Source organism: Pelodiscus sinensis, chromosome 13 (genome assembly GCF_052426305.1).
Source record: "Pelodiscus sinensis isolate ZL-2025 chromosome 13, ASM5242630v1, whole genome shotgun sequence".
Classification (NCBI taxonomy): domain Eukaryota; kingdom Metazoa; phylum Chordata; order Testudines; family Trionychidae; genus Pelodiscus; species Pelodiscus sinensis.
Window position 1 is genome coordinate 24180465 of NC_143064.1, and position 26399 is coordinate 24206863.

A 26399-nucleotide genomic window follows, 5' to 3' on the forward strand; every position below is an offset into this window, starting at 1 on the left:
GAGGCTGTCACCACCAAGTGAAAACCCCTTTCTTCTTGAATCCAGGAAGAAACACTTGGAACTTCTTGAGGGGTACCGCAAACTCTTTAAACACAAGAGAGCATGAATAAAAAGAAAAAACAAACTGCAATCTCTCATAGCTGACCTCTCAGTCTTAGGCATGCATACGCAGACCTCCTATTACCTTCCAGGACACAAGAATCAAATCACTACCTTAAAAATGTGATTTGTATTAAACAAAACAAAAAGATATGCTTGATATATCACACTTTGTTGCTCGGTGTTTTAAAGCAGGTGAGAAAAGAACAATTTTTAAAACACAGAGAAAATTCCATCCTGGGATACAGCTTAAAGTACAGTTATGGGAGGCTAAATTGACTTACAACAGAGAAGTTTAACCAACCAACAAAATAACCTGATCACATCTAAATAGATATTTCCCTATCTACTTACAATCCGTGCTTCAAGGTCCAGTCCAATTCCAAGTCCAGTATTCTTTATAGGCCTGGTAGTTCTGCCTGGTTCAATTAATTTTTTCCCCACAACTCCTGGCTTAAAACTCACACAAAGAATAGCAGACAGGTATATATTCCAATTATAGTCTCAACACCTTCTCCCATTGGCTCTCCTGGCTCCCTGCCAACATCCCCAAGGTACTTGAGTTTAACCCTTTAGTCACCAAATGCTGGGATGGTCAGAAAAGGCCAGCACTCCTCCTATCCATCACAGGATCCCCAAATCACAGATGGTGTTGGACAGGCTAGTCCACGCTGGTTGTGATTTCTTCCTGGAGATTTGGAAGAAAACATAGTTAATAATATACCTGCACACACTAAATTCACTGCCGAATATACAGGTGGTCCCGACTTGTGACTGCCCGAGTTCTGACCCCCTGCACTTACAACCATTTTTTTAAGTGCAGAAAGGGCCCCTCGACCCACATTTACAACCGCGCACAGAACCTATCGTAAACGAAGGTTTGAGTTACGACGCCCCCGACTTGTGATGCTTCCCCAGGAACCAATCATGTCGCAAATCGGGGGCCTCCTGTACAAAGAACTAAACAAGATCTCCTGCATTCATGAAATACAATGATTTAGACACAGAGAGTTTTAACTGATTTAGTCTAGGAAACTTTCATGGGAGAGTGCATTGGCCACTTTGTTAGAAGCTCCTGAGATTTGTTATATGTCATAGTCAAAGTATTGGAGGGCCAGACTTCACCAAAGAAGTTTCTTAAGTTAGTCTCTTTGACTGTGTGAAGCCACTTCAGAGCAGAATGGGCAGTCTTCAGATTAAAGTGTCATCCCTAAATATATGGTTGTAGCTTTTCTAACGCATATACAATGGCAAAGCATTCCTTCTCAGAGACAGACCAGTGGCTTTTCTCCTCAGAGTTTTTCACTGAGGAACACATCAGGGTGGAATTGTTGATCTGGCCCTGTTTGTATCAAAACTGCCCCCACGCCACTCTCTGAAGTGTCCCTGGTGATGAAAGGTTTATCGTAGTCTGGTGCCCTTAGGACAAGGTTAGACAGAAGGGCAGCCTTTAAAGTGCGTAAAAACTTCCTAACACTTCCCAGTCCACTTAAGCGCATTTGGTTGCTTTTTTCTGGTAAGGTCTGTCAGTGGAGCGGTGATCTGACTATAGTGCGGTACAAATTGCCTGTAATATCCTGCCATGCCTAAGAATGATTGGACCTGGTTTTTTTTTTTTTTTTTTTTTTTTTTACTTAGGGACATGCCAGTTTTGGATAGTCTCTACTTTAGTCTGTAGAAGGTTGATAGTCCCTTGACCCACCTGATAGCTCAGGTAAGTTACCCTGTATAGGCCTATTTGACACTTCCTAGCCTTAACAGTTATTCCTACCTCCTTTAAGTGCTGGAAGACAGCTTGGAGGTGTTCTAGGTGTTCTGCCCATGAATCAGAGAATACAGTCACATCATCCAGATAGGCTACTCCAAATTTGCCAAATCCAGCAAGCAGATTATCTACAAGTCTTTGGAAGGTTGCAGGTGCATTGCATAGCCCAAAAGGGAGAACATTAAATTCATACAGCCCCTCATATGTAATGAAGGCTGACCTTTCCTCAGCTGATTCATCCAGAGGTACTTGTCAGTATCTCTTGGTTAAGTCTAGGGTGGAGATAAACTGGGTGCATCCCAGTTTCTCCAATAGCTCATCTGTGCGTGGCATTGGATAGTTGACTGGGTAAGTTACAGCATTTAACTTACAGTAGTCTGTGCAAAAGCAAGTTTCTCCATCTGGTTTGGAAACTAGGACCAATGGAGAGGCCCATGCGCTTTCAGAGGGGTGAATTACACCCATCTCTAATATGTCCTTGATTTTCTTCTCTCTCTACAGCATCTATGATTGAAGGACCCATGAGGTAGGGTTGAGCTCTGATTGAGCTTCACCTATATTAATGGAGTGATAAGCCCGGTTGGTCTATCCTCGGGTGGCTGAAGACATCAGCGAGAAGTTGGTGCACAGTTCCTAGATCTGCTGTCTCTGATCACGGCCAAGGCTCATGGAGACGGTTACCTCTTTGACACTACCCTTGGCTTTCCCATCATAGTAGGTTCCTTCAGGCCGCTCAGCATCATCCCTCTAGTGGGCTGAATAAAAGGGCTATAGAGAATTAACATGATATACCTTAGGCTTAAAGTTAGGGTCTGGAAATGCTATGAGGTAAGTAACTGCTACTATGTGCTCTCGGACCATGAACGGTCCATCCCACGATGCTTCCATCTTATTGGCCTGTAGCGCCTTCAAGACCATAACTTGCTCACCTACCTTGTAAGAACGTGTTTATCATACCAGGCCTTCTGTTTTTCCTGAGCATTCCACAAGTGTTGTTGAGCAACGTCCAAAGAGTCTCTGAAGGTGTTTTTCAGTTTGGCTACAAAATCTACCCATTGCTGCTTCACTAATGGCAGTGGCCCCTTAACCTCGTGGCCATAAACAAATTCAAAGGATGAGAATTCCCTTTGATGGGGATCCAGCTTTATAGGCAAACAGAAACTGCTGCAACAGATGGTCCTAGTCGCTGGGGGTTCATTCATGAATGTGCATATCATGGCTTCCAAAGTTCCATTAAATTTCTCCACCAGGCTATTTCTCTGGTGCTGGTTGGGGTGGCAACCAAGTGGTTCACCCCATGAGCTTCCCAAAGAAGTTCCTTGATCCCTGCCAGGAAGTTAGTTCCTGAATCCGAAAGAAACTCAGAAAACAATCCTACGATGGCAAAAATATCTGTTAATGCCAGGCACAAGCTCTTGGCTATGGTGCTCCTAGAGCTACTGCTTCAAGCCATCGGGTGGCAAAATCCATGAAAGTCAATATATGTTGTCCTTTTAGTGAAAGGACTCTGAATATCCACAGCCACACGTTGGAATGGAACCTCTGTTATGGAGAGTGGCTGTAGAGGTGCCTTCACCTGGTCTTGGCACACCTCACAAGACCAGATATAACTAGACACATCCTTGCCCATCCCCTCCCAGTGGAATGACTGTTCCAATTGGTCTTTAGTTCTGTTTATGCCAGCATTGTCACTAGGGTGATTGTGGGCTAAACTCAAGAACTTTTCCCTATACAGGCAGTCCCCGGGTTACGTACAAGATAGGGACTGTAGGTTTGTTCTTAAGTTGAATTTGTATGTAAGTCGGAACTGGTACATATTGTAGGGGAAACTCTAGCCAAACATTTCTCCAGAGCTCAGTTTTATTCTCCCACACCTCACTTCCCTCAGTCCTTTATTTTCAAGCTGAGGTGTCTGCTGAGAAATGCCACTCTGTGTCTCCCCGGTCTGCTGGGGGGAGCGCTAGCTTCGCGTCTCCCTGGTCTGCTGAGGGGAAGCAGCTAGTGCGGAGTTGCCTCACCCCGTTTGTAAGTAGGGATCCAATGTAAGTCGGATCCATGTAACCCGGGGACTGCCTGTACTTAGCTGGAACTACCAACTATCTCTGAGGATACTAGTCCTCCTTGTGCCCATTAGAAAGAGTCTTTTTGTATAACAATCCTCTTTCTACAACAAACCTGGACCTGTTAGAAGAGCTGAGAGGCGGGAGCTTGCTCCGGGCTGCCATCCAAGCTCCCTTGAGGCTCTCATCTGCTTCCTACTGATCCTGGAACTTCTCCCTTGATGCTGGAGACATCAGCTCCCCGTTGGGTTGTGTAATTGGCAGTGTTGTTTTCAAGTCATCATTGTCAAATCCAAGTTAAGTCTCAAGTCGAGTCTTGAGTTCCTAAAGTCACTTTCGAGTCACGTCCCAAGTCGAGTCTCAAGTCTTAATTTAAAAATGTCAAGTTACTTTTGTACAAGCCATCAATATCGACATTTTCAGACAATTTTTTCACCAAGTCGATTTAACAAAATTAGCAAGTCTCAAGTCAAGTCTCAAATCACAAACAATGAACCTGAGTCGAGTCTCAAGTCGAGTCACCTAGGCGACTTAGGTCAGACTCAAGTTCAAATCATGGGACTCGAGTCAACAACTCTGGTAATTGGGCTTGCTCCCTCTGGAAGCAGTGCAGGTGATGTGGATATCTTTGCTGACTGTGAACTGCTCTCTGCTGATGCACTGCGTTGCAGGCTCCGGTGGTGTCTCTTGTGCAGATTTAGTTGCTGCTGCAGACTCTGTGGCGCCTCTGCTGCTGGTTCCAGTCCTGGCATTGGCTGCTGCACAAGTTCCGGCTCTTGAGCTGGTTTCATCTGGTTTCCAGGAACTGGATCCACTGCTGCTGATGTAGTCGCTGGTCTGGGGTTTGGCTCTGCCATCTCTGCCGGGGTCTCTGGCCCCTGAGGTGTCTGGGGATACGGACTGGGCCCCAGTAGAAGGCTCAAGAATGGGATTAAGTATGGAGGCCTGCTTTGCCTTGCTGCGAGTGACCATTCCCACTTTCTTAGCTTGTCTCGTGTTTGACTAAGTCCTCTCCCTCTAGCATAGGAATAGGATAATCATCATAGACGGCAAAAGTCCAAATACCTGACCAACCCTTGTACATAACAGGCAACTTGACTGTAGGCAGGTCAAAAGAGTCGGTCTTGAAGGGTTGAACAGTTACTCGAACTTCTGGGTTGATGTGAGGTCCACTAGGAACTGGTGGATCACGAACACCTGTGTTCCAGTGTCTCTCCACTCAATAACCTTCTTCCCGCCTACACTCACAGTTTCCATTTGCTGTGGGGATATCTTGGAGGCATTTGGGCCTGAGAACTCTTGGGACACGTCTACACTATAGGGAAAAAGTTGAATTAAATTATGCAAATTGAGCTACGTCAATTGCGTAGCATAAGTCGAAATAGCTTAATTTGGCTTTTGGCGCTGTCTCCTTAGCAGGAAGTCGAAGGAATGGCACTCTTCCTTCGACTTCCCTTACTCCTTGTAAAATGAGGGTTACAGACATCGGAGTAAGAAGCCCTCCAGCTTGCCATTATTTCAAAATAATGGCTTGCAGTGTAGACACGCTCTTTGTGATTTCTTCTGTCCCTTCTCTTCACTGTACAAGTCCTCCCCGAAGGTGAACATCTCACCCTGATCTGAGGCTGTTTTCACCTCGCTTAGGAAAGGTTGATTGTTCCAGGGCTACTTTGCCCAACCCGCAAATGCATGCCCTGCGCTGCTTCCCTGCCCTAGTCTAGCCTAGTTATCCAGTGGTCCTGAAAACTAAGGGGGAAAAAAACCAAAATAACTGTTTGCTTTGGACTCTCAGGCTTTGCAGGTTTAACCTTCTGTGTGCCTTTTCCTTCTCAGGTGGCAAAAGGAAAAAAAAAACCCAAACTTCCAAAAGGAAGAAGGAAAAGAAAAAGTGTCTTTTTAAAACCCTGAGACCTGTGTTTCTGGTTCAACCTGATCCCACCAGCGCTGCCATCATGTCAAGGCTGTTCCCCACTCTGGCACTCTGAGTGCAGAAGGTGGAGGCCTGCAAGAGACCTTAAAAATATCTTGCTTTTGTACAGTGTACAGGGGGAGGGCACATGGACTTAGCACAGAGAAGTTTGAAACAGCAAAACAAAGAAAATAACCTGATTGTGTCTAAATAGACATTTCCGTATCTATTTACAATCTGTGCTTCAAGGTCCAGTCCATTTCCATGCCCAGTATTCTTTGTAGGCATAGTAGGTCTGCCTGGTTCAATTCGTCTTGTTCCCCCACTCCTGGCTTAAAACTCACACAAAGAACAGCACCAGGCAGGTATATATTCTAATTAAAATCTCAACACCTTGTGGCTCCCTGCCAACACCCGCTAGCTGCTTGAGTTTAACCTTTTAGTCACCAAATGCTGGGATATTGAGAAAAGGTCCAGCACTCCTTCTATCCATCACAGCCTGTTAGCTGCATTTTATTTGTATTTTCTTTGGAGCAGGGACCCCGTCTTACCCATAAGGTTCCTAATGCATTTTGGTACTAATAACAATTCATTATGTTCTATTAGCACCTGATAGCAAGTCAGAGAAGAATGCGGAGGTGGGAGAGGAGAAACTATTGCCAGAGAAGGGACTTGGTCAAGATCAGTCACTTTCAAGCAGTGCTGAAGACAAACAACCAGGCCTGGTTGGGTGTTCCAGGAAGTGGCAGGACTTTGTGTAGTAGTGAGATGCTGGGGGACTTACAGAGTCTATAACATGCAGAAGAACCGAGTCTCAGCATTGTGACCTACTCACCTCTTCAGCTCTGCGATAAGCTCTCTATGGGATCTCGGCATGTCAGGATTCCCTACTTAAGGTGGATGTGGCTGGGCTTTGGGGTATGCAGTAAGAGAGGAACTGTACATGGCATCATCCCCACTCTGGAAACACGGGGAATAATTCCTGGTGCATCTCACCAATGTACTAGCAAATATGGAGGCAGGAGTAGATACGAGAGGGGAAACATTTGTGGCACAGCTCCAGAGGGTACTTTGTGGCCAAGGAGAAATTACAGGGCCACTCTGTGGCTGAAAATATGAGGACTATTGCATGAAGTGCCCCAAAAGGGTAAGGGGCTTACAGCATGGAACAGCAATCCCTGTGCCCGCAAATGCCCCTGCCCTTTGTGGTTGCCTGTAGATGATGTATCTTGGTGAGGCTGATGGGCCATGACTTCTGCTCATTCCATGGGGAAGAAATCCACATGCCCAAACAAGATAATTCCTTGGTAGCTCAGTAGATAATATTACAGAGGATTTGGGATATATCTTTTGTTCAGCCACAGATTTTTCCATTGGGCGAGGGGCTGATCAAGTGTATTTATTTGGACGGGGTTCCCATATTTCATAGGGGGGGTTAGTTTCCATTCTCTCTTCTCCATCACTCTCAATAACGTCTCCCTTGCTTTCTCTCTCTCTCACACAGTAGCATTGCTGCACTCTGCTATCCTCTACACAGACCCCTGCATAACTCTGCAGTATTTCGCAGTGAATAAATTGCTACAATGCTATTAGCCTCACGCCACACACTACTGCTCTTGTCTCCATGAACCCACTTCCGCCCTCAGTTGATCCAGCCTGCTCTCTGCTTTCTCTATTCAAGAATGCTTAGTGCCCCTGCATGCAAATTGCTTTAAAACTGAATTGTTTAAAAATCATTTGATTAATGTTCTTCCCCCTTTCAGACACTGTCGGCTGTACATTTTAATTTTTGCAGTTTCTCATGTCTCTTTATTTCAGCTGTGAGCTCTTAGATAATCCAACCTGGTGAACAGGGGAGGAAAAATAGATCTTCAGTCTGAGTTTAATTAAAGTCAATGAAGAAATTAAAAGCATAGCAACAGAGTGAATCTGGTTTCTAATATGGCCTTTATTTATATATTTGTGTCTGAGACTGAGCATCACTTTTCCTGATGGTTAACCTCTGAGTGGCAGCTCATTAGCTTTTCTCTGGGAGGGGTTTGTGACCAGGAGGAACAGTGTAGGAGGGAGTGCAAAGTGTGGGAGGAGGTTGTGACCTGGGGCAGGAGTGCAAGAGGGTGCAGGGATTTGGGATGTGACCAGAGGCAGCGGATTGGGGTGCAAGGTCTGGGAGGGATTATGGGTACAGGAGCAGGGGTGCAGAGGGTTTAGGTTATATGGGGTAGGGGTGCTGAAGGAGGGCAGAGAGTCGGGGTGAGGGAGGGCCTGAGGTGCCAGAGGCAGGTTCTGATCGAGACACACTTGGGTGACTCCCAGCTAGCAGCCTACTTTGTTCCTCAGCCTGGGTCCCTACCTTCCGAGCTTTTACACTGGCTGCAAGGACCCTGAGTGGCTGAATCTGAACGTTGCAAGACTGGAGGGGGAGGGATATTTTGCGTTCTGCCTCTCCTGCAAACAGGTAGCTCCCATTGGCCAGAAACTGACCAATGGGAGCAGCAAAATTTTGCTGGGGGTGGGGACAGCGTGCATAACCACTCCCTTCCTCCCCCCAGGCTTGCAACATTGAAGCTGTGTCTAGACTACATCCTTCTTTCAACAGAGGGATGTAAATTAGATTGTCGAAATTGTAAATGAAGCAGGGATTTAAATATCCCACGCTTCATTTGCATAATCGCGTAATGGCGTTCTTTCCAAAAAGCGCCATTTTGAAAGTAAAACTGTGGTCTAGATGCAGTTCTTTTGAAAATGGCAGGCTTTTTCGAAAGATCCTGTACTCCTCAAAAAATGAACTTAGATACTTATGTTCCAATAATGTAGACCCCATCTCTTGAACTGAAGGAGAATCTCCATTCATTGAGCTTTGCAGAACACACAGACTACAGCAAACTACGGAGGAGTGGGGATTCAAGACAGGACAGATCATTTGATAGCTAATGAGTCCTCAATCTGAATGCCATGAACAGTGGGTCATGGGAGAGGAATCCCAGTGTGGAAAAGGCTAGGAATCCCTAGAACACCTGTTTCATCACTCTACATAGAATGGGAAGGTTAGGTAGGAATTCTATTTGCCCATAAACTCACCTTCATTTCCTGTTTGAACATGGACGTAAGGCTTGGCACCTGCTGTGGGCAGAGAAAATAAGGAAGGGTTAGTAAATAACAAATAATGCTGTGTTTCTGTAGGTTGTTTTATACATCAATGTGTGATTGCTTAGATTCTGCTTTACAAAAGTCAGTACAATATTGCCTATAGACTGTGATGTTTCTTTGTTTCCCATTCTCTTTCCGTCACCCTTTCCTTCAACCCACATACTTATGTGTTTACATTCAGAAGCAACATTTATCTTGAGTGCTGTTGTATCAGGATGTTTCCATCTTCCCACAGTGTCATGTTCACCGAATTGAAACTCCAAATGGTAGAATGACGGAACACCTGCTCTTCACCTCTAGGCTAACATTTCAATATATTTTCAATACAATGATGCCTGGTTGCATTCTTAATGGGCAAGATTTCTCATTGCAGAACCTCCATGCTCTTATGTGGTACAATTTGAGAAGGTAGTTTGTGTCCAGGAGCTAAACAAATAGATGGAATTATTCCCATTCCTCCAAGTCCCGTTCAGCCTATTTATAAATCAGCATGGAAAGCTCTAAAACTGCCTGAGTCTGATCTTAGGGCATATCTATACTACAGTGTGAAGCAGGGCTGCTTCATCGATGCAGTTGTATCACAGCATGTCTGTGAAATACTCTATGCCGACAGGAGAGCTCTCCCATCTGCATAATAAAACACCTTCTGCCACTTGTGGAAATGATGTTTGCAGGAGAAGCTATCCTGCCTACATAGAATCATAGACGATGTGGGTTGGAAGAGATCTCAGGAGGTTCTTTAGTCTAACCCCCTGCTCATAAGAGGACAAACCCCATCAAAGTCATTCCAGCCAGAGCTTTGTCATGCGTGGCCTTGAAAACCTCTAGATTCCACCAGCTCCTTAGGTAACCCATTCCAGTGCTTCACCACCCTCCTAGTGATGTTGTTCTTCCTAATAGCCAAACTAGACCTCACACACTGCAACTTGAGACCATTGCTCTTCATTCTGTTATCTGCCACCACTGAGAATAGCTTGGCCCCATCCTCTTTGAACCCATCTTTAGTTAGTTGAAGGCTGCTATTAAATGCCCCCATCACTCTTCTCTTCTGCAGATTAAATAAGCGTAATTCCCTCATCCTCTCCTCATAAGTCATGTGCCCCAGCCTGCTAATAAATTATGTTGCCCTCTGCTGGATTCTCTCCAATTTGTTCACATCCCTTCTGTAGTGGGGGGCCCCAAACTGGACACACTATTGCAGAGCTGAATAGAGGGGAATAATCACTTCCCTCAATTTGCTGGCAATGCTCCTTACTAATGCAGCCCAATATGCCGTTAACCTTGGTAACAAGGGTATACTGTTGACTCATAGGGCTGTCCAGATGGGTGCTTATGTCTATGAAATTTACATCACTCAGGGGAGTGGTTAATTCACACTCTGGAGCCTCACAAGTTCTGACAGCATAAGTTATAGTTCAGACATAGTCTTACTTTTCTCTTTTATCATTAAAATTGTTTCTTTCCATCACTGTGATGGTGTATCCTGTATCCCTGAATCTCTTCACTGGTTCCTTATCGCAGTCTGCAGTGGATTTCAGCTTCCTGTTCTGACCTTCCAAGCCCTACAGCTTGCAATGCTCACCTTCAGCTTGCATCAAGTCTTCTTTTGCCTCTTTCTCGCTCACGTTTTAATTCCTCCTTCTACAGCTTCCTACTACACTTGAAATGCTTTACAAGACCCTATTCATTAAGCCACCTTCTTCATATTCAGATCACTTCTAAAAACTCTCTTCTGCCATCACTCCTATAAGGAGAGAAGGAAGAAGAGCAACAAACTGAACCACCTGCTTGTGTACACAGCTTGAAGAAGTGGGTTGTGCCCACGAAAGCTCATGATACCATCTACATGTTTTGTTAGTTTCTAAGGTGCTGCTAGACTGTTCATTGTTTTTTAAGTTTTTCCAGTTACAGACTAACTCGGCTTCCTCTCTGAAGCTTTTGATTTTACAGTTGTCACCCTATTCCTTCCTATGAAGCCAGGCCACCTAATCCTATTGTGTGTTAGTGACCTTCATTGTGCCATTTTGAATTTAGATTATACACTCATGTAATCTTTTTCTGAGGCTCCTAGCACTACCTTGGACGCCTATGTATTTAATGTTAATGAGTACTTTGTTGGCAGCTCTGGGGACCATCCACAAAGGGCAAAGATACTGGCAAGGCAAGTCTCCCCATGGCATTCTTTTGTGTCAGTTCCACCTTCAAAGGAGAGAGGGTGGTTCAGTCTCCATGTGCTGTCTATGTCCTTGTGATTCTGCCAAGACTTCCAACAAACCATAATTGTGAATGTTAAGTGGATATCAGAAACTGGACTGATTCCCAAGATCAATAGGGGCAGCTTTTGATCACTGCCAACTGTATCCCATTTCTAGTTCCCATCCCATTACTAATTCCCAGACACATTCTTTACTTCAGTTTTTAACATTATTGCTTAGAAGACTGCAGTTACCGCTGGCTGTCACTAGGGGCCTCTAGACCTGTCAGAGCCCAGCTGGCATATAGAAGACACTGCTGGAAGTAAGGGGGAAAGGGTGTAAAGGAGGGAGCATTGAACAAGGAAATTTCAGGCCCATGTAAATGACCATGACTCTAAACTTCATCATTTTCATAAGTGAAATTAACTGGAATGTAGATTCGTTAGGTACTTGAGCTAAAACTATGTTAAATGTATTTAAACATTGATCAATATGTTTTTTTGGAAAATGGGCCTTGTAAAAATTTGATGTCATTCTTTCATGAATTACAGATTTGATTGATAAAGGCAACTGTGTAGGCATAATATTCTTAGACTTTTAATAAGGCATTTTACTTGGTACCTCAACAACAATCTGAGTTCAGTATGGCAGCATACAGTAAAGTGCACATTAACTGGATTAAGAACTGGCTAACTGACAGACACCAAAAATAGTTGTAAAAGAAGGATTATCATGAACGAGGGTGTTTCTAGTGGGGTTCCAGAGCAGTGGTTCTCAAAGTGCGGTCCCCAGACCACTAGTGGTCCATAGCTGCTTCCCAGGTGGTCCGCAACTTGAGCTAATCCCCCATCCTCCTGCAGCAGCCTTGTGTCCGCCAAGCCCCAACCCCACCTGACCGGCTCAAAAGAGACAGAGAGCAGAGCCCTGCTGCGTTTCTTCCCTCCTTCCTGCCCAGCTCAGCTGGTGTAACAGCAGTGTGATAAGCGCTTTCCCCATAGAGGGAGAGTGTGAAGAAGACTCTGACTTGGGACAGCAACATAATGAAGGGCTTTCCCCACAGAGGGAGTGTCAAGAAAGCCCTGATCTAGGACAGCAGCATTATTAAGGCCTTTCCCCATGAGGGAGAGGCGGGAGTGTGAAGAGAGAGCAGAACAAGTGGCTCTACACTGCATTTCTCGCTCCTCTCCCACCCAGAATGCTGGGGAATGCTAGCGTAATGACGGGCTTTATCTGGCATTCTCATTGGCTGAAGTTGCAGCCAATGGGATCAACAGGAGACCATATTGGGCCACAAAAGGGCGTGGAGACAGGTAAGCAGCTCCCCCCATGCCCAGATCCTGCACCCCAATCTCCCTCACTTCCCCCCATCAAAACCCCACACCCCCAGCTTGCTCCTAAAGCAGGTCTGGGCAAAAGACAATCTGCTGGCAATCCAGCCCGTGAGAGCCTCAGCTGGCCCCCTGCCTGCCCCCGACCCTGCGCCGCACTCAGGAAAGCTGCCTGCAAGGCCACATGTGTGTGTGTGTTTCTGAAGGCCAAGAGCCTGGAGGGAGGGGAGACAGGCTTCTCATGCTACCCCCACCCCCAGTAGTTCCCATTGGCTGCTTTTGGCCAATAGCAGCTACCTGTTTGCAGGATAGGCAGCATGGAAAGTGCCCTTCCTCCCCCTCTCCCTTTACAGCATTCAGTTTAAAGAAGTAAACATGGCTCCTTCAGCTCCCCTGAGCAGGTACAGGGGCTGAAAGGCAGGGACCCTGGCTAAGGAACCTGCTGGGCTGCTGGCTGGGAGCCAAGTAAGGTCTCCCAGCCAGAGTAAATCACCTCTGCCCCCCTACCTCATGTAATCCAAGCCTCTGCACCCCTGCCCCAGCCCTCATAGACGTTCCCAAACACTGCATCTCCTCTATGCCCCACCTCATGTCACAACTCCCTCCCAGGCCTTGCACCCCAATCCACTGTCCCTGGTTACAGCCCAAATCCCTGAACCCTCTCCTGCACTGCTGTCCCATGTTACAGCCTCCTCCTAGACCCTGCACCCTGTCCTGCACTCCTGCCCCAGATCCCAGTCCTCTCCCAGGTCCTGCACTCCCTCTTCCTACACCCCTCTCTCGGGCCAGAGTCCTCTCCTGCACCCAGACCCCTACCAGACTCTGCACCCCAAACCTCTTTCCAACTCACAGCCCAAATCCCTGCATCCCTCTCCCAGGTCACACTTCCCTCCCAGTCCCTCGACCCCCTCCTGATCCCAGTCTGTTGCCTCAGGGCACAATCCTCTCCTTCATATAAACTCCCTCCCAGATCCCACACCCCAGTCCCTTACCCACGTTCCCTTGTGCACCCAACTTCCATCCCAGACCCCCGCACCTCCTCCATTAATAATGGAAGAGTGTGGTTCTCAGTCACTTAACAAATTCTTGGAGTGGCCCCCATAAAAATTATTGCCCACCCCTGCTCTGCACTCTCCCTCCTGGCCAGACACGCTACCTCCAGCCTTTTCCTTCACCCTCCCTTGCTCCTGCATGCTACCCCCAGCCAGACACCCTACCCCAAGCCCCCTCCTGTTCCCTCTCTTGCTCCTGCACCTTTCCCCTGACCGGGCACCTACCGCCACCCTGCTCCTGCATCCACCATTGCTCTTGCACCATCCCTCTTGTCCACACATTGAACCCTCCCTTGCTTTTGCTCCTTCACCCCCCGGCCAGACACCCTGCTCCCAGCCTGCTTCTGCACCCTACCTCTCACCCAGACCTTGCACTCGCACCCCGTCTCCCACCTCGATCCTGCACCCCCATGCCTATCCCACTCGCTGGCAGCCCTGTCCCACGCACTGAACTCCTCATTTTTGTCCCTACCCCAGAGCCTAAGGGGATCCACAAAATTCATTAACTCTGGAACCCCAGTAAAGTAAATCTGAACCTCAGTTCTCCCTGTCCCTTCCCCTCGTCCCGTGGGGCTGGAGGACCAGGGGAATGAGGTGTCTCAGCTGGGGTGAGAGTTGGGGGGTTTGGGAGGAGTTTTTTCGCTTGTCACTTGTGTGGTCCCCAACTGATTTTTCTGTGGATCAGTGGCCCTGACCCAAAAAAAGTTCCTCATCTCTGCCATAAATAAAGAAAACATTGAAACCTTTCGTGTTGGACATAAATTAATATTTTACTTTATTTAAAATGAAGTTTGATAAACTAACGTGAGAAAGTAAAAACACTTAATCTGTTTAATAATTTAAATTAAACGATTCTCCCTAGATGCAGCACTAGCAAAATGGCGTAGGCATAAGTATGCAATTAATGGTGAGTTTCCATTAGTAACTGGTGGTCCGTGGAAAGGTTTGCATTGAGCCGGTGGTCCACGGGCTAAAGTGTTTGAGAATCGCTGTTCTAGAGGGTTCATGCAATAAGCTCCAGAGGGAGGTCTCAGGTTCAATTCTGCCTGCAGATAACTGGGGCTCGTCTGAGATTTCAACTGGGAAGTCTCTGAAACTTGGGATGTGCTTTCTTAGCTAAGGAAAGTATGTAAGCCGCACACCTTGTGAGTGTGGTGCACTGTCCTATCTAGTGGCACTGAGACCACTTACAGAGAGAATAATGAGTCTGCTTTACAGCCCCATTTCTTTTTATCTGTTCCTTGCCTCAGCTAGTTCAGAAACATGAAGCTCTTGATATTTGGTTGATGTATGTTACAGAGCACTGTTAAATTGACAAATAAAGATGCAGCATCATGCTTGTGTTTCATAATTTTGTTTTTGCTTCTCTGCATGGAGACCTGCAGTATTAACTAAGGGGTTAAAGCCTCCTCCTGGCTCACTGTTACCCCATCAGGACTGTTTAAAAATTAGCTTTTCTCCATTTAGGGCAGTATAATTAGGATACAGGAGTTGTGGGAAATTATTTCACAAAGTGACTGCATGTGCTTGTCCATGCACCCCAGGGAGTCCTGCAATTATGCGTACATAATTCTACTCTTTGAATATTTTCTCTTTCTCTGCATAATTTCTTTCTATTCATCTTTCCAGTGTCCTTCTGAGATAAACTTAGAAGTCTCTGCTTTTGGAATTTAAAAACAGATCATATGAGTACATCTTCACTATTTGCATTTAAACCAGAAGCTGTTTGTTGAGGGGAAAGTACAAAAGCAAGCAGGAAAAGCCCTTAAGTAAAATAACACCACCACTGACTTCAATACATTCAGAACATAGAACTGAAAAAATACTGCATTCTTATTCTACTACCTTGAGTTCTTATTCATTACCCAGTCCTTGCTCAGGCAGAACTCCCATTTGCCTTCACTGGGAGCTTTGCCTGAGTAGGGATTTGATTAAGATTTTTCAGTTCCTGGCAGAGTTGAGATTGGAATCCTGTACCTTCTTCTCTGAAAACAGATGCCTCTAACTTTGACAGAAATAGCCAGGCATCATTGTTCTTTTCCTTGGGCCAGCCCCAGAAGGCAGTGTCACACTTGCTCAGTCGTACGCAGCATGTTAAAGGTGTAATAATTCAGAAATTAAACTACTGCTTGTGAAATTCCAGGTTTTATTGCATAGGAAAACGTCCCTGGTTTTCGTGATACTTCGAATGGCGACCCTAGTTTTAAATCTACAGCCAAAACTAGGGGTCTTTTTTTCATTTCAGCATGTGAAAGCTTAAATTCATACTTTAAAAATGTATATTTGGATACTTACATTCTAAGTTGAGAGCTCACATGGAGAGCTGGGCTGTCTAAATCAAGTGTCCTTGTTTGATGCCTGTGCTGAGCATCTGTGAGTATTAGGAGTGTGTAAATACCTAGGTTAGGCACCCTCATAGTCTCTTTAATAACCACCCACCAAACCAGACAGCTTTGGACCTTTGCCTAAGAATGCTGTAGATTTATTGTGTGCTGTGGGCCATAGTCTTCAGTTTGAGTTTCAGAATTATGGGAACTGACCTTTTAAGTGCATCTGTATCTTTTATCTCTAATATCCTCTTTATGTTGTTCTTGGAGGATTTATTGCAGTGTGAAAAACAAAACACAAGGTAACTTCAAGCATCCTTCTACTCTCTATAGAGCCAGTTTATCTTTATAAACTTACTACTGACATGATGCAATTTCTCCCTCTGCTATATACCAGTGAAGTTGTGATAAAAGACAACTCATTGAACGGATTCTTTGTCATACCCCTGAATTGTGTATAATTCCCTTTTTTCCCCGGTGCCGGAAGTGTGCTGGTGCATTGCAATTATACTTGCACTTGATTTCATTTTTTCCTCCGTAATTCATGTTCCCTATTGTACCCTCACTCATTCTCACTCTTTTGCCTTCCCTCCTCCCCCCACACCCTCCTCTCAAAGCACTGAAGCTGTAACTGCTTCACTGTGGTCTTCGGAGAAGATAGTGTTCTACTTCCCTAAGAAAGCTCATTGTGTGGTGCCGTGAAAAAAAAGGTTTAAACAACACGAGAGAATAAAGGCACCACATTTCTCTGAACATTTTTTTAAAGGAATAATATATAAGCTGCTAGGAAAGGGCAAAAATGTCTCCTGTTCCTCTATAGTTATGTCTGTAAGGCTGTGAATTTCTAAGAAAATATGCCTTTTACATTCAGGACTGAAAGCTAGACTACCCCACCTCCAAACCTTTGCAAGTCTCTGTATTAGTCTCATAAATCTAACAATATATCATAGGATTTTTCCCAAACTGCAAAAATCAAAGCTCTCAGTGAAGTAGCATAATTGCTTGGTTTTTTTTATAGACTACAGCAGTCTTCATGTAAGAAAGTCAAATGATCCAGATGATGACATATAAAATCCCTTTTAAACTGAGAGGGGTCTATTCTGCCCTAGTTGGAGTTATTCCAGTGTTACACCATGGGAACTGAGAGGACAATTTGGACCAATAGGCTTATTGGAACCAGAAATAGTTTTAATAGGTGGATGGGGATTTAAATTGATGGACATTTTATTTTTCTTTGAACTTTGTATGGAAATAGTGTTGCATATTGGAGTGATAAATAGGCCCTATGTCTTAGGGTCAGTGGAACTGCAGCATACAGTTTGACAGGTGATGGTTGCTCACTGCAAGGCTATAGTCCCGTGGTGTCCAACACGCTAGCCACTAGCTGCATGTGGCTGTTTGGCTGGTAGAATGTGGCTGGTTTGCTTCAGAACTGGTTGGATACCACAGCTATAGTCCACGTCATTCTTCCTCACCAAAGAAGTTCCCCCTTATTGGAAGCATGAGGGAGAATCTTGTAGTTTATACACAAGAGCTAAAAAGGTGAAAAAGTAAGTGAACAATAAGTGTCTGTATAGGATTGTGTCTGTTTTTGACACTGCAACTTGTCATAATTTAATGGCATTTGGGAAAATAGCAAAATTTACTTGTCAGCTTATTTTTGGACCCCAAGAAATGTCACCAGAAAGGTTTCTTTGAATGCTAAAAATTCCTCCTTATTAGTACCTATATCAGTAGCTTTCTCTAATAAATCAGGCTAGAAGTGACACACTCTGGTTAAAGATCTGAATCCCTTGGATAGAATTTTAAAACTTTCAGTTTTAACAGTCTCGTTTTCTTTATACTGTTGAGGCTGATTGATTACTTTTTGCACTTCAGTGATCTTGGACAATGAATATAGACCAGTTTAACTTTTGATTCTCATCAGTTTCTAATCAGGGTTACTTTCTGGCTCTCATGCACTAGAACAATGCAGCATTTTTCAGCTTGAAAACATTGGGGGGAAATTTTAAATTAAAAAACAGTTTTAATTGAAGGTAGTTAAAAAAAATGAAGCATTCTCTTGATAGTAGGCTTATGGTAAGCCTAAATTTTGGGATGAAGTCTGCTCAACAGTGTTTCTCAAATATATTTATCCGCCAATAACTGTATAACTTGCTCTCCTAATAAATATACATAGTACAATAGTAAGAATATTTGTGTGTAGTGAAGACAATCTCTTTGGTATAAATTTACAGTGTTATTGCTATGTTTGAAATAGCATTGCAGCTATTTCTATGTGTTTTCTGAATCTGCTTTACCATTAATATTTTGAATTAATATAGGACCGTCTATATGATTTTTAAATGTCTTGATAAACATTTGTTAGCTGATCCTCAGTACGAGGTAAGGAAGTAGTATTATCCACGTTAAGAAACTCCAGTACACAGAAGTATTGACTTGACTAAGGTCACAGAGAAAATACAAAGTAGGAATAGAAATCTCCCAATCTCTTGTCTTCATCAATCCTTCTTCCCATCTTTGTCTAAGAAAGGCACAGGAGCTGCAGAAATGTCATCAGTAGTTGAACCAGGTAATTGCAGATTATACCATATTGGGATGATATCTCCAATTGGGCATGCGAGACACACGCTTATACAAGAGACTATGTAATAGGATGTTATGCTCAACAGTGAATAGGTTTCAGTCAGTGGGTGTTTCGAGGTATTAAAATATGGTGGTGATTATGCGGGACTGAGTTTAAATAGGTTAGGCCAAGTCCTGTGCTTAATCCCAGCAAAGTTAATGGAGATGATATTGCGGTCAATGGTACTCTCTTGGTGCGTCTAGACTGGCAAGATTTTGCGCAGAAGTGGCCGCTTTTGCGCAAAAACTTGTCAGCTATCTACACTGGCTGCTTTATTTTGCGCAAGAGCGCTGACGTTCTACTATCCGAAATCACTGCTTCTTGCGCAAATGCTTTGAGGCTCCCGTTCAGGAAAAAGCCCTCTTGCAGAAATGATTTTGCGCAAGAGGGCCAGTGTAGACAGGCAGCTAAGATGTTTTGCAGAAAAGCAGGCTAAACAGAAAAAAGCCCTAGTGGCCGCTTGGAGACTCCGTAGCCGCAGTCAGCTCCCGGACTTCCTGGTAACCCGAGCCCCCTCAAAGCAGACGCAGGCTGCTAAGGTCACGAGGCAGGAGCCCTTCTGGGACATCTGGCCAGAAGTCTGCCACGTGGCCCCTGCTGTCCTCAACAGCTACCCCAGAGCACAATGGCAGCTCCGGGGGGGATCAGGCACCCGCACCCCCAGCACAGGAGGCCCCCAGGGCCAGAAAAAGATGGGCCCCATCCTGGTCGTCGGGGGAGCTGAAAGCCCTCATGGACCTGTGGCAGGAGGAGGGAGCCCTCCATGACACGCTCTCGGCGCCGGAACGCAGACATTTTTGCCTGCATGGCCCAGGCGCTCACCCAGCAGGGCCATCCAGCCCAGACCCTGGAGCAAGTCCGGGCTAAAGTTAAGGAACTGTGCCTAGGCTATGTCCGGGCCAGCGAGGGCCAGGGGGCAGGAGCCAACACCTGCCCCCACTACCAACGGCTCCATGCCATCTTGGGCCAGCCAGCACTGCAAGCACCGGACATCCCTGTGGACAGCAGCATGTCCCCCCCTCCCCCCCCCGTCACCAGGACCACCACGGCGGGGAAAGGAGACACCAGCAGCAGGTCAGAGGACGAGGCCAGTACTGCCACCTTGCAGGCCCCGTCCGGCAGCCCCAACGTCTCCTGTGCATCCTCAGACGCCGGGGAAGGATCCACCGGTGAGTGTTGCACTTTGCACTCACAAGCGCCGGGGGGGAAGCCAGGCGCCCAGAGGGGGGAGGGGGAGAACATGTCACTCAGGCCACGTGAGCTGCACGCTGTGTAGCATTAGGCAGTAAGCAGCACGTGCAACCACGTGCAGCCTGGTGACCGAGCGACATGTGGCCGCGGCAGGCAGCTCCAGGGCAGGCCTGGGACCGTGCTGCTCTCACACATCCGGCGGGACCAGAGGGGAAGGGTGGATGCCGGCTGGAACCAGACAGGGGCTCAGGCCAGAGCCCGCACCTCCACAAGGGTGCAGCACACAGAACGGCACACTGTCCCATGCCTGGCTGTGAGGCACAGCCAGCTGCTCCTGGGAAAACCGCAGCGTCACAGCCTGTGAGCGTGGCCCCCACTGAGCCCCTCGCCTGCTCCTGGTGCCTTGGCTGGCCCCCCGAGGGAAGTCCCCACTGTGGCCACACGTGTCCTTGGGCTACGTGTGTGAGGGCTAATGGGAGGGGGAGGGTAGAAGTGCTCGGGCCAGCCCTAGGGCCACTTCAATTTTGCTGCAAGGATGGGACACTCCCCAGTCACTCTCCTGGTTCCGTCCAGGAGACATCCCACGTGATGGGGATCTGAGAGCCCAGACCACGTCTGCCAGATGTGCTCCCAGGCACTGTGTGGGGATTCATCTCGCTCCCTGTCAAACACCATTGATTAGCCCAAAGCCTCACAGCCTCCACCGGCAGGGAGTTCCACAAGTTAAAACAACACAAGCGCCCTCCCACCCTCCACGGGGCCAGGACACAGACCGGTGGTTCCAGTACATGGAGAAGGACCCTACTCCAGGGCGGTCCTGTATGCAAACATACAATACGGGGGGGAAGGGGGTAACCGAGTGGACCCAAGCCACACTACTGTGGCGTCACCTGGGCTCAAGGGTGAAGGGCATGAAGTGCGGGGACAGTGGCCGGGCTGCCTGACTGACCCATCCTTTCTTCTGTTCCCTGCAGCGGGACCAAGCGCAAGCCGGGGACTCTCTAGTCCTGCAGCAGCGGCAACAGCAGCACCCCCAGCCACCCAACCACCGAGGCAGCGGCTCCACCACCAGAACCAGCTCCTTCGGCGCCACGTGCAGGCCGTCGAGCACATCGAGGCAGCCACCACTCAGCGTGTGGAGACAGACCTGCAGTGGCGCCGGGAGGCCTGGGGCTCCTTCCAGGCCCAGTGCGTCCGCATAGCAGATTCCATTGCAACCCTCACTGCCCACATTGGCCATGACATCCATTATGGCATGGCCTTGCCCCATGCACCCGCCATCCCTCCCCTAGCACTGCCTTTGCCCCCTCCTGCAATGGCCCCTCCTGTCCCTGCCCCTGTCCCTCCTGCTCCTGCCCCTCCTGCCCACCTCCCTGTGCAGCCTGCCCCGACGTGGCCTGCCCCCCCATGTTCAGGTCCGCCCCCGCAGCAGCGGTCGCAGGGGCCACCCCCCCGGGAGTAGCTCCTCCTCCTCCCAGTTCAAGGTCTCCCTTCTCCCCATTGTAAATAATAAAAGACAAGGTTTTGTGTTCAAGAAAAAACTGTGTTTGGTGTTTATTGGGAGGTGAGAGGAGGGGAGCGGAAGGGGGAGGGGAGGGGAGGAAGTTGTAAAGGGAGACCGAGGCGACCCTACTATGGGGCCTGGGAGAACATGTCTGCCAGGGCCTCCTGGATGCGCACCCCATCCTGGTGCACTTGGCGGATGGCAGCTGTGTGGGGCTGTTCGTAGGCCTGGCCCTCGGCTGCCATCTATGCGGGGAGGAAGGCCTCCCCCCTCCGCTCCACAAGATTGTGGAGCACGCAGCCACTACCTCCGTGGCATTCCGCTCACCCATCTCGAGACGGATGAGCAAACAATGGAAGCGGGCTTTCAAGCGGCCAAAGGTGCACTCCACTTGATTGCAGGCCCGGTTGAGGCGGTCGTTGAACTGGGCCCAGTTCTGGTCCGGCCGCCCCGTGTAGGGCCACATTAGCCACGGCAGCAGGGGATAGGCTGCGTCCCCAATGACACAGATGGGCATAAGCACATCCCTGACAGTAAACTCCCGCTGGGGGAAGTAGGTGCCCTCCTCCAGCCTGTGAAACAGGCCGGAGTTGCGTAGTATGCGGGAGTCATGTGCCCTGTCAGACCAGCCCACATAAACGTACAGGAAGCGGCCACGGTGGTCCACGAGGGCCTGGAGTACGACTGAGCAGTACCCCTTCCTATTCATAAAATGGGCCGCTCGATGCTCCGTGGCCCGGACAGGGATGTGGGTTGCATCCAGGGCTCCCTCGCAGTTGGGGAACCCGAGGGCAGCGAAGCCGGCCACCATAGCATCCACATCATTCACGCAGATGACTCTTGGGAGCAGGATGTTGTTGATGGCATGGACGACCTGCAGAAGGGTGCAGAGGAACACAGGGGAACACATCACATAAGGCAGGGTGAGGGTGTGCTCCCTTGGGCCCCCTCCCGTGATGCCCTCTGTGCTCACTCACACACACACACCAGAGCCCCCATGGTCCCCTCCACCCCACCCCCACTAGCAGGCCTGTGCAAGGGAGGGATGGCCCAAACCCCTGGGTGACCCAGCCTGGAGTCTTGGCTGCCCCGACCATGGAGTGCAGCACCTCCCCCCACCCCACGTGCACTGGGACTTACCTCCATCACGATGACACTGACTGTGGATCTGCCCACCCCAAACGTCGGTAGCTGTCCGGGGTGGCCAGCTTCCAGACTGCGATGGTGACCCTCTTGTTGACGGGGATGGGTGCCCGGAGCCGGGTGGTGGCTCTCTGGAGCGCAGGGGCGAGCCAGGCGCACAGCTCCAGGAACGTCTGCTTTCGCATGCGGAAGTTCCGGAGCCAATTGCCCCAGGACCAGCCAGTCCCACCAGTCTGTACTGGTGTCCAGTCTCCACAGTGGCCTCTCCACGCTGGGGTGGGATGCCACAGGGACGCCATGGCCTCCCTGGTGAGGGAGTCCAGAGCAATCTGCACCTCCAGGTCCTGGAACAGGAGGGCACCAGCCTGGAGCACCAGCTGCAGGCACTCCAAAATGGCCGGAAGGGGCCAGAGCAGGCACATGGCCACCCCTGGCTCCATGGCAGAAAAAACAAGCGAGATGAAAAAAAACAGGCAAAGGCACTAAAAGGCAAAAGGCAGTGGTGACCAAAAAGGCAGAGGGCAACCACCAACACTGCTACGGCAGTCAGTCCCTGCAAGAGGTCCTATAGCATGCAGCAGGAGAGAAACGGCTGTCCGGGGAGATCCCTTTAAGAACGTGTCTCAAAGGAGCTCCAGCCCCCGCCCCCGGAAAGGGCTGGTGCCCTTTTGCCCTCTTCAAAATGGTTCCGGGCTTCTGCTTTTGCGCAAAAACGTCCCACCAATGTAGACGTGCTTTTGTGCAAAAGTGCATCGTTATAACGATAACTCCGGGACCAATCTAGATGCGCTTTTGGGGAAATACTTTTAACGGAAAAACTTTTCCGTTAAAAATATTCCTCAAAATCATGCCAGTCTAGACGTAGCCTCTGAGGCTATGTCTGGACTACAGGCTTTTTGTGCAAGAAGCTTTTATTGGAAGAGATCTTCCGCAAAAACTTCTTGAGCAAGAGCACATCCACACTGCAAAAGTGCCTCAAAAAAGCAATGCACTTTTGTGAAAGAGAGCATCCAGACTGTATGGACGCTTTCTCGAAAGTAAGCTCTGATTGCTATGCACAGAATGGCTACCAGGGAACCTGTGTTTTTTCTTCTTTGCTCTTTTTGCACAAAAAACCCTCTTCCCCGTCCACACACACCTTTTTGTGAAAGAGCTCTTTTGCAAAAGCATTCTTCCTCATAGAATGAGGAATACCTACACCGGAAAAAACCCTCTGTTCTTTGGGTTTTTTTTGGGGGGGGGGGGGGTTGCGCAAAACTGTGCTTGAGATGTGGATGCTCCAAATTTTTCTGAAAAAAAATCTGTGGTGTAGACATAGCCTGAGTGAGGCAGCAAGGGTTGGCTTGGTGTGTGACCATTTGCTTAGCCTGGTACTCTCATCAGAAAATATGGAAGGATGTTTTACAAAAAAAATCCTGTCCAACTGTTCAGTTTGTGTTAGATCTTGACAGTAGATTTGCAAACCTAAATAGTGATCGAGGGAGAAAAAGTTGAATAGCACCATTTAAATGGGGGAAGGGCTGAGTTGCTTGGGATATCAAATTAATTAAGAGATGGTTATAAAAGTGCAGAGCCCATTATAGTGAGATGCTCCTCATCTCCAACCAGACTTTAAAAAGTACTTTCTGTGCTGAATCTTGGCAGGCAGGAGCTCTGCCTGGGAAAGATGCTGGCTCACTATTCAATTTTACAAAATATGAATAAATTCAGTCTTCAGTTGATTAACAGCCTTTATCTGGTGTTTTGAGGACAATAGTGTCTCTCTAACCTAATGTATTATCTGTCCAAGACTGACCATGAGCCTCAAATAATCTCTTCAGCTTCTTTGCTGACAGTGTTGTTCTTTAAAAAATGGACCCAGACTACCGGCACTGCAGCTTTTTCAGTGTCTTCGAGACATTCCTCATTTTTGTTTTGCTTGTTGATGTATTTGTTAGGTTTATTGTGCTGTTTTCCCCTTGTGTTTGCAAGTTAGACTCAAATGCGTACACTGGAAACTCACCAAATAGTTGGAGTATCTGCTGTATATATGTAGTATAATGCAGTTAATACACACAGACACAACATATATGCAGCAGATACACTGGAAACAACTCCCAAAGTAGATGCATTTGCAGTCCAGCTTTTTAGTTATTGCTTCAACTTGCTGATTTTCCAGAGTATAGACTGTATATGTTATAGATGTTCTGATGTCAAAAACTTTCTTCTTTTAAGCATAAAGGGTGCTTCTTTTTAATGCCACATTCAGCTTTACAAAGGCTTCTCTCTTCATCTTCCCAGTTTGAAATAGCATGTATCTGTTTTAAGTAACACAAAAAGCAACCTCCAAACCTCCATGGAAGTTGGCTAGCTTTTATTTTATTTTATTATTTTATTTTACTTTATTTTATTTATTCCTGTAACCTCAAAACATTTTTTTAGTTTAAAATTTGTATTCCACAAGCACTACTCCATGATGTGTCTCCAGTAGGGAGGAAAGTAACTTAAGTTTCTTACAGGTATTGGGGGGAGGGGGAAGAAGGGGCAGGAAAGAGGGATGATAGGGTGAAATACGACAGTACCTGTAAAAATGAAAAAACTTAAAAAACAATAAATAGTCTAGTAGCAGCTTAGAGACTTACAAAACATGTAGATGGTATCGCGAACTTTCATGGACAAAACCCTCTTCTTCAGATGACCAGAGTATAATGAGTCCAGATCCAAGGATAAATAAGGGAAGGAGGGAGGGGGTCTTGGATCTGAACTCATTCATTATACTCTGGTCATCTGAAGAAGAGGGTTTTGCCCACGAAAGCTCATGATACCATCTACATGTTTTGTTAGTCTTTAAGGTGCTACTAGATTATTTGTTGTTTGTTTAAGTTTTTCCTGTTACAGACTAAGGGTATGTCTACACTACAGCACTAATTCTCACTGGACCGCCTTGATTTTCATGCCAACCTGCTCCTGGGTGGCCAGGCTGGCAGCTATCCTGCCCTAGACGGCCACTTTCCTGTGCCTAGTGCGGAGGTTGTGGATGAGGTCCGCGATGTCTGCACTAGACCAGGCGGGCGCCCGCCTCTTGCGGACCCGGGCAGGCTCCCGGGAGCCGCCAGCCTGGTCCCGGGAAGAGGCGGGGGGCTGGGTGGCAGCGGGTGGCTGGCTCGAGCCGTGCCAGGTGCAGGGTCTGCTGGCTGGGTGCTGGCAGGCTTGCATCTGGCACAGGCACCGTAGCCAGCCCGTGCCCCTTTAAGAGCTCCGGGGCCGGGAGGGGGGCAGAAGAGTTTCCCTAGTGGTGCCCAGAGTGGCCACCAGGGAAAGCTAGGGAGGGCTAGCCTCCCACTAGTTCGAATTAAGTGGCTACACAGCCCTTAATTCGAACTAGTTAATTCGAACTAGGCGTTAGTCCTCGTAGAATGAGGTTTACCTAGTTCGAATTAAGCGCTCCGCTAGTTCAAATTAAGTTCGAACTAGCGGTTTCATGTGTAGCGCCTATCAAAGTTAATTCGAACTAACGTCTGTTAGTTCAAATTAACTTTGTAGTGTAGACATACCCTAACTCGGCTACTCCTCTGAAACCTGTAAAAAATGTAAGTGTCGGGTGGAGTCTCAAGGAAGACTGTTAGTATGGGAGGAGGCTCAGGGCAGGAGGTGGACATGCAGGAGGTACAGGAGTCAGGGCATGAGCTTGGAATGTGGGGGACTCAGGGCAGGGGGCTGGGTCTGTGAGGGGGGCAGGAGTCAGGATTGGGGGTTTGAGGAGGGGCTCAGGGCAGAGCATTGGAGTGTGAGGGGGCGCAGGAGTCAGGGTGTGAAGAGGGGCTTAGGCAAGTGGGTTGGGTGCAAGGGGGGTGTGGGTGGCTCATGGCAGGGGGCTGGGGTATGTGTAAAGGTGAGTGTAGGAGGCTAAGGGCACCATTTTGAGAGGGCAGATGAGGTCTGAAGATGCACATACTGAGTTGCTGCTGCTCTTCTTCCCCTTCTCCTGACTATCAGGGAATGAGGGGAAAGTGCACAGCTTGCGTGAATTACTTCTCTGCCTCTCCCCTAGGCAGCTTGGGAGTAAGGGCA

At 47.7% G+C, this 26399-nt stretch overlaps 1 protein-coding gene and 1 pseudogene across 1 annotated transcript in view; one reads left to right on the top strand and one right to left on the bottom strand.

The window, feature by feature from the left end:
- Nucleotides 1-26399, top strand: part of NEXMIF (neurite extension and migration factor) — a 294385-nt gene that overhangs the window by 215670 nt on the left and 52316 nt on the right.
- On the bottom strand, nucleotides 2498-5008 carry LOC149523647 (uncharacterized; annotated as a pseudogene).